Genomic DNA, 10,614 nt, shown 5'->3' with positions numbered 1-10,614 from the left:
GATATTATCATTGTCTTGAAGGAGAGTTGCATTCACAGGGCCTTTTTTCTTTCTTTCTTTTTGGTTTGTTTGTTTTAGATTTAAGACTTTTATTTTTTTGCCTCCTGAGTGAATGATGCTCATTGCTACCTTTCCTAGCCCGCAAGCCCTTTACCCTTTGCAATAAGAAGAAACATTTACTTTCACTCTATGGCTTAGAAAGTGCCTAATCTTTGGTGGCTGATTTGTAATGGGTCAGAGTGCGTGCAGAAGGGTCAGTGGCATTAATCCACCTGGGCATCCACTAATGGGTCAGCCAGCCAGCCCGGCCTGGGTAGTGGCGTTCAAAGATCTGATGGTAGTAGGAGCCTTCTTTGGTTTTAGGGGTGTTGAAGGGAAACTTCTGAGATGCAGCTGCCATCGCTGCATCATCAACCTGATGTTCAATGAAGCCCTGTAAAAATCTTAAACCAGGAATTCTTAATTGAGGTTATGCCATCACTGAAGTCTTCTTTCCGTCGCCAGAGAATCTCTTTCGGCAGCAGATTGGAGCCCTCAAATGTCTCTCGCAGGAGATGTTTTTCTATCCCATTCTTGGGAATTCTCATATCTGGTGGCAGAGACAAGAAATAAGTAGAAAATCAATGATCCAGGAATGGTACTTTCAATTCAAGGCCGTGGGCAGCAGTCGTTCGATCTGCACAGAGGACATCAAACAGGTAGAGTTCCTTCAGAAGCCTCTCACGCGCCTCCTGGGTCTCTTCAGGAGAAGGAGCCTGTGTAAGTTCATCTGAACCTTCTCCAGAGAAGATCACCACGCTAGCTGTGTTCTTCCGAATGTTCTTGGAAACTAAGTACATACCCACTGATGCGCGGACTGTCCGAATGTCGGAAGTTTCCAAGGAAAATATGACTTCATCCAGGGCCTGAATACCTTCCTCGGAGTTAAAGAGGACTTCAGGGTGTTCACTCCCAATATGCTTTGCCACCTTTCTGGCAGCTAGTAAATCAGGACTGTCTTCCATGCCGATTGCAAATGTCTGGAAAGGGTATTGGACTTGGGCCTCTTTTAGAAACTTCGACAGGGTGGCAGCAATCAAACTGGAATCTAAGCCCTCTGAAAAAAAGACAGCCAATCCTTCTGCCTGTCATCAAACGTTTCTTAACGCCATTGTCAAAAAGGATCCGGAGGTTATTCTTCACAGTTTCTATCTCAACACCTGGAATAGTTTCCCCACATTGTCATAGAGGGCGTGCAGAGGCTCATCTGTGCAATGATGATATTTAACCATTTCCACCGATGCAACTTTGCCATTTGGCTTTAAATCCAAAACTTCATAGTGTCCCGGGAGAAAAGGTTCCACTTTTTAAAAAGGAACTGCGGAGTGCTTCACATTAACAAGACCGTTAGCTTCTGAACACACAGCCAAAAATCCATCTTCCATCATAGCTTTCAACAAAGGTCTGACTCTATAGGTATCTCTGCCCAGGAACATTTTCTTATTGGCTGTATCCAGTAATATAAACGCAAACACCCCATCCAACATACAAATAGCTTGCTCAATTCCTCCTTTGTCATAAAGATGAAGGATTATCTCACCATCCACTCTGGTCTGATATTCAAATTCAAAATGCTGCTGCAGCTTCTGATGGTTATAGATTTCTCCATTGTAACATAACCACAAATATGGAAATTTCTTCACTCGGATTGGCTGCATTCCATACAGCGGGTCCACCGCTGCCAACCGGTGAAAGCCAAAGCAGCAGTTGGTATATCCATGGACATTCTCAAAGCGAAATGCATCTGGACCCCTGTGTGCAATCTTCATAGCACGCAGACACTGAACAGAAAGGCAGTTATCACTGCCAAAGAGGGCCCAAATGCCACACGTGGTGCAGTGGTGCTACGGGCGCTCTGGGTGCAAACGGGGGTGAGGTGGAGGCGCACAGAGACGTGAGCTGCGGACTACTGGAGAGCACGCGCCGTTTTTCTTGATGTAAACATGTGCATCTATTTTTGTTAGTTAAAGTCTGATTTTTTAATCTAGGTGACTTTTATGTTCAGAATTCTTTGCCTTAAACTGGTGTTTGTCCCAAAATAAATTATAGCAGAGAAGAAAACTTTAAAAATTCACAAGGGCTCCTCTTAGCAGCATTATTTGTCACCGATGGCTTAGGTTATTTCCATTTCTGGCTTTGCATAAAACTCTTCTCTGGTGTGGAAAGATAAATATACTTTCCAAGGGTCTGTGACATGATTGTACTAATTTTTATTTTCTATCATTTCTAGAACCAAATATAATTATTGATAAGTATGTATTTATTGCCATTTCATTCTTTATAATTATGTTCTTTCTTCCTCTTTCTTCTTAAAGAAGTCCCTTTAAAAAAGCTCTCCAGCCCTGGCCGGTTTGGCTCAGTGGTTAGAGCGTCAGCCTGTGGTCCACAGAGACCCGGATTCGGTTTCTGCTAAGGGCATGCACCTTGGCTGCAGTTTGTCCCCGGCCCTGGTTGGGTCGTGTGGGTGGCGGCCACTCGATGTGTCCCTTTCACATCGATGTTTCTCTCTCTTCCTCTCTCTCCTTCCCGCTCTGAGTGAAAAATGGAAAAATGTCCTCGGGTAAGGATTAAAAAATAATTAAAAAAAAGCTCTCCATATAATTCTTCTAGACTTCTCTCCTTGTTTCATCCCAGGTTGGGAATTGTCATGCTAGTGTACATGAAAAAGAGGTGTTTGTTTCTGAAATGGTGGCTGACTTAATATTTCTTTATATTTGCCTCATCAATCATTACCTCATTCTAGGAAGAAAACCTCCGGTTCAATGTCAATGTATGAGGCCAAAGAGACAGATATCTATGGGGATTATGTATCTTCACACAAATTTGTCCAACCACGTCTATTGACAGAATTTTTTACTTTGGTTGTAGATCTTGCACATGTGTCTTCACAAGAAGAAGTGAAAGATGATGAAATACACAGGGCATGCGTATCATCAACAATTCCACTTTAATCCCTCACTATTTTGTACTAAACTTGAACTCAACATTACTATTTCATTCAACATAACAATCCAGGTAGAGTTGGATAAACTCTATTTTTAAAAAAATTATATATCACTTTTAGAATAAACAAAAATGATGCTTAGAAAACAAGGCTGGAGTTTTTATCTACCTGTAAATACAGAAGTACTGACTTTACATGTGAAGCCCTGAAAAGATGAAAGCTGCTATTCCGGGGCTGGGTACATGTCTCCAGTAGTTTTATTTATTTATTTATTTTTGGTACATGCCCCTAGTGGGAACCATACCCGAACTCTCTGGTCCACAGGTCGACGTTCTAACCATTGAGCCAAAGCGGACAGGGCTCTCCAGTATTTTTTTAAAAAATGTTTTTGTTGATTTTTTTAGAGAGAAATAGAAACATCGATGTGAGAGAGAAACACTGATCAGCTGCCTCTTGCAAGCCTCCCACTGGGGATCGAGCCCACAACCCAGGCATGTGCCCTGACTGGGATTTGAACTGGGACCTCTCAGTCCATGGGACAATGCTCAATCCACTGAGACACACCAGCCGGACATATGTCTCCAGAATTATTTGAAGGTATTGCTTCTTTATGCACTTTCCTTCTTCCCCACTTGCTTTTCTTCTTCTCACCCTCTCTCCTTTTCCTCCTCTCTTCCTTTTTTTTATTTTTTACTTTGTACAATCATGTTTGCATCTCCCATGTATACCATCCTTTTGTCCTACTCTCTATTTGGTTTCCAGAATGTTTAATCTTGAATATAAAATCTTCCCTTTAGACTCTTATGTAATTATCCTGAGATTATTCCTATGGAGTTTCAAACCGCACAAGGATTTTCCTTGATTATATTGTTTACTAGCCAGTCTTAATTTTGTCTTCAAATTCATTAATCATAACTGCTATCACTTCACTTTTCTTGCAGGAATGACTACCTTAGGAATCCATGATCTTGAATTGGAATAGAAAATACCCTATTCCTGAGAAAGGTATGCAAGTGTGAGGTTTTGGTTCCCAAAACAAGCCTGCAGGTCTTTAAGAGAATACATAGAGGAGACAGAGTTCAATCAGAAAGTGGTCTGTTCTTGAAACATGTTCGTACTTGGAGTTTGCTCACTTTATGTGGTAGATAATGGAACCCCCTCTGGCTTTCACTAGGTGAGTATATTTTCTTTTTAAAGATTTTAAATAGTTCTCACTCAGTTCAAAAAATTCTCTTTGATGCTAATATTTATGGTCCTTCAGTTTTCCAGAGTACATAATTTTAAAGAGAACAATAATCAATATATTTTGCAAGAGCTACAAGGATAAAGGTAATGTGATATTTTAAACTTGTCTTAAAGGTGGAGCTTTAAAAAATCATTAAAAAGATTTCAAGTATATCCTTTCATTCTAGTATAGCATTACAAAGACTCTTCCCACCTTCAACTTTCTCCAAACACAATGCAATTGCTACCTATGTTTTAAAATGTGGTTTAGAGAAAAAGTTTTAGAAGAGATAAGATAAATTACGTTGCTTCTGCAAACTTCACCATTTGTCCTTCGCAGTGGGGTGTGTGTTCCATTATGTTTATGGAATCTTATGATCTTCTACCCATAAGCATTTGTGGTTCCGAGTGTGTTACAAATTTTAAAAAGCCAGTTATAGAAATGTTGTTTTTTTAAACATTTTTTTTTTTTTTTTGGTATGTGCCCCTAGCGGGAACTGAACCCGAGACTCTCCGGTCCGCAGGCAGATGCTCCAACAGCTGAGCCAAACCAGCCAGGGCAAAAAATGTTGTTTTAATTGAAAAAAATTACCTATACATAACACATGTACAAATAAAATATCCATATTCATGACTTTATTTGGAGATCATTTCAAAGTCTATATTTGAAGCCATTTATATATTTGAGACCAAAGTACTGGCCCTCTTTTTTCCCTCCCCAACAAAATAGAGTCTTTCCTTAAGCACTGAGGATCAGAGATTTACTTTACACATTGGCATTTAGATCTTTCACCCATGTCCAGATGCATACTAAAATGAGATATATACAATATATCACCTAACAGAGAGGTGAAAACCATTATAGGTATAACATTCTTAATCCTGGGACAGCCATAATTCCAGAGGTCTGGTGCTTAATTGAATCCCATAATTCATTAGTTATATTGAAACCATTAAAATTCTGTGTCATAATTATGAGTAGTGCTTTGTATCTTTTATATTTTCATTTTTAAAGTACTCCAAAATTTATTAGACAGATTATTATTTTATTTTTAGATATTAAGTTGAAAAGAAGTGAGAATACTTAAGAAAGGTATAATTTAGGAACTTATCAAAATATGGCATGCATCTCTTCTCTTTACTAAGTCTGAAATAATTTTCTGGACTCCAAGAGACAGAGAACAAATATTTTTCTGCTGTTTATACTAGCCAATAAAGCATAAAATATGAAAAAAATATGTTTGTATAATCCGTACTACTTCTCAGACCTCTGGCAGTAAGCTTTCTATATCAAATGTTGAAGAAATTTTGGAATCCCCAAGATGAAGAAGTAGGTAGGTGTAGATTAGACTGCAACCCATTACCAAGACTCATGGGCTGGGCAGGCTAATGCTTCAGAGAGGAGGAGGCTATGAAATTTATAGCCATTATGATACCTGTGGCTGAGAGTGTTAATTTTCTTTTTCTTTATTTTTTAGATTAAATTTATTTGGGTGACATTGGTTGATAGGCAATTTTTCTTTTATTTACTTTTTTCTTCTTCGTTTTGGTTATGGATTCTCCTTAGTCAGGTGGCAGTGCAACTAGACATGACACCACATTTCTCAAGCTCTCCTTTACTGTAAATATAGCCATGTTTGTCCAATGGGATGTGAGTGTGTGAAAATTCCATACCATATTATTTTTTTAAAAAAAGAGATTCCAAAATGGTGGCGGAGTGAATGGAAGATACATAGACCGTCTCCCAGGACTAAACTGGAATTACAACTAAAACACAGAAAAAGCCACGGGAAAAAGCAACAGAAAAGCAGCTTGCGAGGACCATATAACCAGAAACAATGACTCGATCCTGGTAGGATTGTGAAGGCACGAGACGGGGGCTGGGAGCCCATGGTCAGCAGCTCGGCAGCGGCCTCCGCTGTGAGCAGCGGCCCTCGGGTTACACTCCCAGGCAGCTCCACAGCGCAGAGCCGGGACAGAGGCTAAAACAGCCACAAGCACTCACCTTGGGCTCCAGCAGAGGGAGGGAGGACTGGACTGGAGCTTTGTGGGGACACTCGGGATTTAGAGGGTGCTTGGAGCATTTGCTGAGTTGCGGCCATGCAGGGTGGTGGCCGAATTGCTCCTTCCCAGGTCTCTGGGGAGAGGCAGCAGCCCCTCCCTCGGAGATCCAACCCCAACCTGTGAGCCACTGAAATGCAAATTGAGGCTTACTAACAACCAGCATCTGCCCCATCCTCAGGAAATCCCTTTATGTTAAGCACCTGAGGGAGTTTTACAATCAACTAACAACTCAAAACTCTTCAAGTAATCTGGCCTGCCAGCTGCCAGGCAAAAACTAGAGGATAACAATACCATTCCTGGGCTAGCAACTCTAACCAGGAAAGTGAGACTTGCCAGTGGTGTTTAATGTGGATCCTTATTCGCTCATCTAAACCAGGAGAGGGAGCCACAAACAGCAGAACACCAATACCCACAGGGAAAACTTGGCAGGCTCCAAAGCCCACTGTGATACCCAAAATGGTGAAACACAGAAACAAAAGCCAAATGAAAGAACAAGAGACCTCCTCCAAAGATGAGATCAATGTGGAGCAGTTAGGCAAGTTAACTGAGCTAGAATTCAGAGCCATGATCTTGAGGAAGCTCAACAGCATGAGTAAGGACATAGAGATGCTAAAAATAAACCAATTGGAAATTAAAAACCACGAAGAAGAGATCAAGAGTGACATTTCAGAAATAAAGAACACATTGGAAGGTCTAAACAGCAGAGTAGAGGAAGCGGAGGAACGGATCAGTGAATTAGAAGACAAGGTAGAAAAAAACAACCAATCAGAAAACCAAAAGGAAAAAAACGATTAAAAAACAGGAAGACAGCTTAAGAGAACTGTGGGACAACTGGAAACGTAATAATATTCACATCATAGGAGTCCCCAAAGAAGAAGAAAATGAGCAAGGGTTAGAGAATATATTCAAAGAAATAGTGACAGAAAAATTTCCTAATTTGGTGAAGGAAGAAGGCATTCAAGTTCAAGAAGCACAGAGAGCCCCTAGTAAGAAGAACCCAAACAGGCCCACACCAAGACACATAGTAATCAAAATGCCAAAAATTAAAGACAAAGAGAGAATCCTAAAAACAGCAAGAGATAAACAACAGGTTACCTACAAGAAAGGTCAGCTGACCTCCCACAAGAAACACTACAGGCCAGAAGGGAATATCATGAAGTAATCAAGGTCATGAAAAACAAGAATCTGAATCCAAGACTACTCTACCCAGCAAGGCTGTCATTCAAAATAGAAGGTCAAATAAAGAGCTTCCCAGACAAAAAAAGGCTAAACCAGCATCAAACCAGCACTGCAAGAAATGTTAAAAGGACTGTTGTAATTAGTAGAAGAAATAGGAAGAAAAATATAACCAAACTAAACAGAAATGGCAATAAATAAGTACATATCACCTTAAATGTAAATGGACTGAATGCTCTGATAAAAAGACACAGAGTAGCTGATTGGATAAGAAAGCATGACTCATCTATGTGTTGTTTACAAGAGACCCACCTCACAACAAAAGACTTATAGGTTGAAAGCTTCTGAAGAGATGGAAAAAATCTTCCAAGCAAACAGAAAGCAAAAAAAAAAAAAGTTGGGGTAGCAATACTCATACCTCATAAAACAGATTTCAAAATGAAAGCCATAACTAGAGATAAAAAAGGCCACTACATAATATTGAAAGGATCTATCCAACAGGAAGATATAACCTTGATAAACATTTATGCACATAATATAGAAAAACCAAAATATATTAAAATATTCTGGAGGACATCCAAGGAGAAATCGACAGCAATACAATCATAGCAAGGGACTTGAACACCCCGCTGACATCACTGGATAGATCCTCTAGACAAAAAATTAGCAAGGAAACAGAGACTCTAAATGAAGCACTAGTCCAAATAAATTTAATAGATATCTACACCCCAAAACTACAGAATTCACATTCTTCTCAAGTGCACATGGGACATTCTCAAAGACAGACCACATGATAGGACACAAATTAAATCTCTACAAGTTCAAGAAGATTGAAGTCATATCAAGCATCTTCTCAGATCACAATGGCATGAAACTAGAAATCAATGGCAACAAGAACATTTAAAGACATTGGAACACATGGAGGCTAAATAGCATGTTATTAAACAATGAATAGGTTATGAGGAGATCAAGGAAGAAATTAAAAACTTCCTGGAAACCAATGAAAATGAACACAAAACAACACAAAATCTATGGGATGCAGCAAAAGCAGTTCTGAGAGGGATGTTCATAGCACTACAGGCCTACCTCAAGAAAGAAGAAAAATTTCTAACTGACTGTCTAACCTCACACTTAAAGAATTAGAAAGCAAACAAAAAGAAAACCTCTGAGCAAGTAGAAGAAAGGAAATAGTAAAGAGCAGAGCAGAAATAAATGACATAGAGACCAAAAACACAATTCAAAGGATCAATGAAACAAAGAGCTGGTTTTTCGAAAAGATGAACAAGATGGATGTAGCCTTAGCTAACTCACCAAGAAACAAAGTGAGAGAACCCAAATGCACAAAATCAGAAATGAAAGAGGAGAAGTAACAACTGACACCACAGAAATACAAAAGATTGTTAACAGCTGCTATGAACAATTATATGGCAACAAATTCGACAATCTAAGTGAAATGGACAAATTTCTAGAAACACGCAGTTTCCCAAAACTGGACCAGGAAGAGATAGAAAACTAGAACAGACCAATAACAACTAAGGAAATTGAAGAGGTAATCAAGAATCTCCCAGCAAACAAAAGCCCAGGCCTAGATGGCTTCACGGGGGAGTTATACCAAACATTCAAAAAAGAACTAACACCCATTCTCCTCAAACTATTTCAAAAAATTCAAGAGGAAGGAAGACTTCCAAACTTGTTTTATGGGGCCAGCATAATTCTAATTCCAAAACCAGAAAAAGACACTACAAAGAAAGAAAACTACAGACCAATAACCCTGATGAACATAGACGCCAAAATCCTGAATAAAATACTAGCAAATTGGATTCAGCAATACATCAAAAAATTATTCACCATGACCAAGTGGGATTCATCCCAGGGATGCAAGTCTGGTACAATATTCACAAATCAATAAATGTGATACACCACATACACAAAATGAAGAATAAAAACCACATGATCATATCAATAGATGCTGAAAAAGCATTTGACAAAATCCAGCATCCAATTCTGATGAAAAGGCTCAGCAATGTGGGACTAGAGGGATCATATGTCGACATAATAAAGGCCATATATGAAAGACCTACAGCCAACATCATACTCAATGGGCAAAAGCTAAAAACATTTTCCTTAAGAACAGGAACAACACATGGATGTCCACTTTTGCCACTCTTATTTAACATTGTACTGGAAATCTTAGCCACAGCAATCAGACATGAAGAAAAAATAAAAGGGATCCAAATTGGAAAGGAGGAAGTGAAACTGTCATTATTTGCAGATGACATGATATTATACATAGAAAACCCTAAAGACTCCATCAAATATCTACTAGACTTAATAAATGCATTTGGAAAAGTTGTAGGATATAAAATTAATGTCAAGAAATACTTGGCATTCATATGCACCAATGATGACCTCACTGAAAGAGAAACTGAAAAAACAATCCCATTTACCAACGCGGCAAAAAAATTAAGATACCTGGGAATAAACTTAACCAAAGAAGTAATGGACCTATTTTCACAAAACTACAGGACATTGAAAAAAGAAATAAAGGAAGATATAAAAAAGTGGAAGCACATACCTTGTTCATGGATTGGAAGAATTAACATCATTAAAATGTCTATACTACCCAAAGCAATCTATAGACTCAATGCAATCCCCATCAAAATACCAACTACATATTTTACAGAACTAGAACAAGTACTTCAAAAGTTCATATGGAACCCAAAAAGTCCCTGAATAGCCAGCAATTTTGAAAAAGGACAAAATAGGTGGGATCACAATACCAGATATCAGGTTATACTACAAAGCGACGGTAATCAAAACAGCCTGGTACTGGCACAAGAACAGGCATATAGAGCAGTGGAACAGAACAGAGAACCCAGAAATGGACCCAAGGCAATATGCTCAATTAATATTTGACAAAGGTGGCAAGAGCATACAGTGGAGTAAAGACAGCCTCTTTAATAAATGGTCTTAGGAAAATTTGACAGCTACATGCAAAAAAATGAAACTAGGCCATCAACTTACACCATACACAAAAATAAACTCAAAATGGATAAAAGACTTAAATGTGACCCATGAATCCATAAAAATTCCAGAAGAAAATGTAGGCAACAAAATTTTAGACATCATACGCGGCAGAAGTTTCACCAATACATCACCTAAGGCAA

At 38.9% G+C, this 10,614-nt stretch overlaps 1 pseudogene; it reads right to left on the bottom strand.

Moving 5' to 3' along the window:
• Positions 1 to 205: 205 nt before the first annotated feature.
• Positions 206 to 1,835, bottom strand: LOC118626748 (annotated as a pseudogene).
• Between the last annotated feature and the right edge of the window lie 8,779 nt (positions 1,836 to 10,614).

This window comes from Molossus molossus, unplaced genomic scaffold, assembly GCF_014108415.1.
Source record: "Molossus molossus isolate mMolMol1 unplaced genomic scaffold, mMolMol1.p scaffold_m16_p_12, whole genome shotgun sequence".
In the NCBI taxonomy this organism is placed as follows: Eukaryota; Metazoa; Chordata; class Mammalia; order Chiroptera; family Molossidae; genus Molossus; species Molossus molossus.
This window is presented reverse-complemented; position numbering and strand designations above follow the sequence as displayed.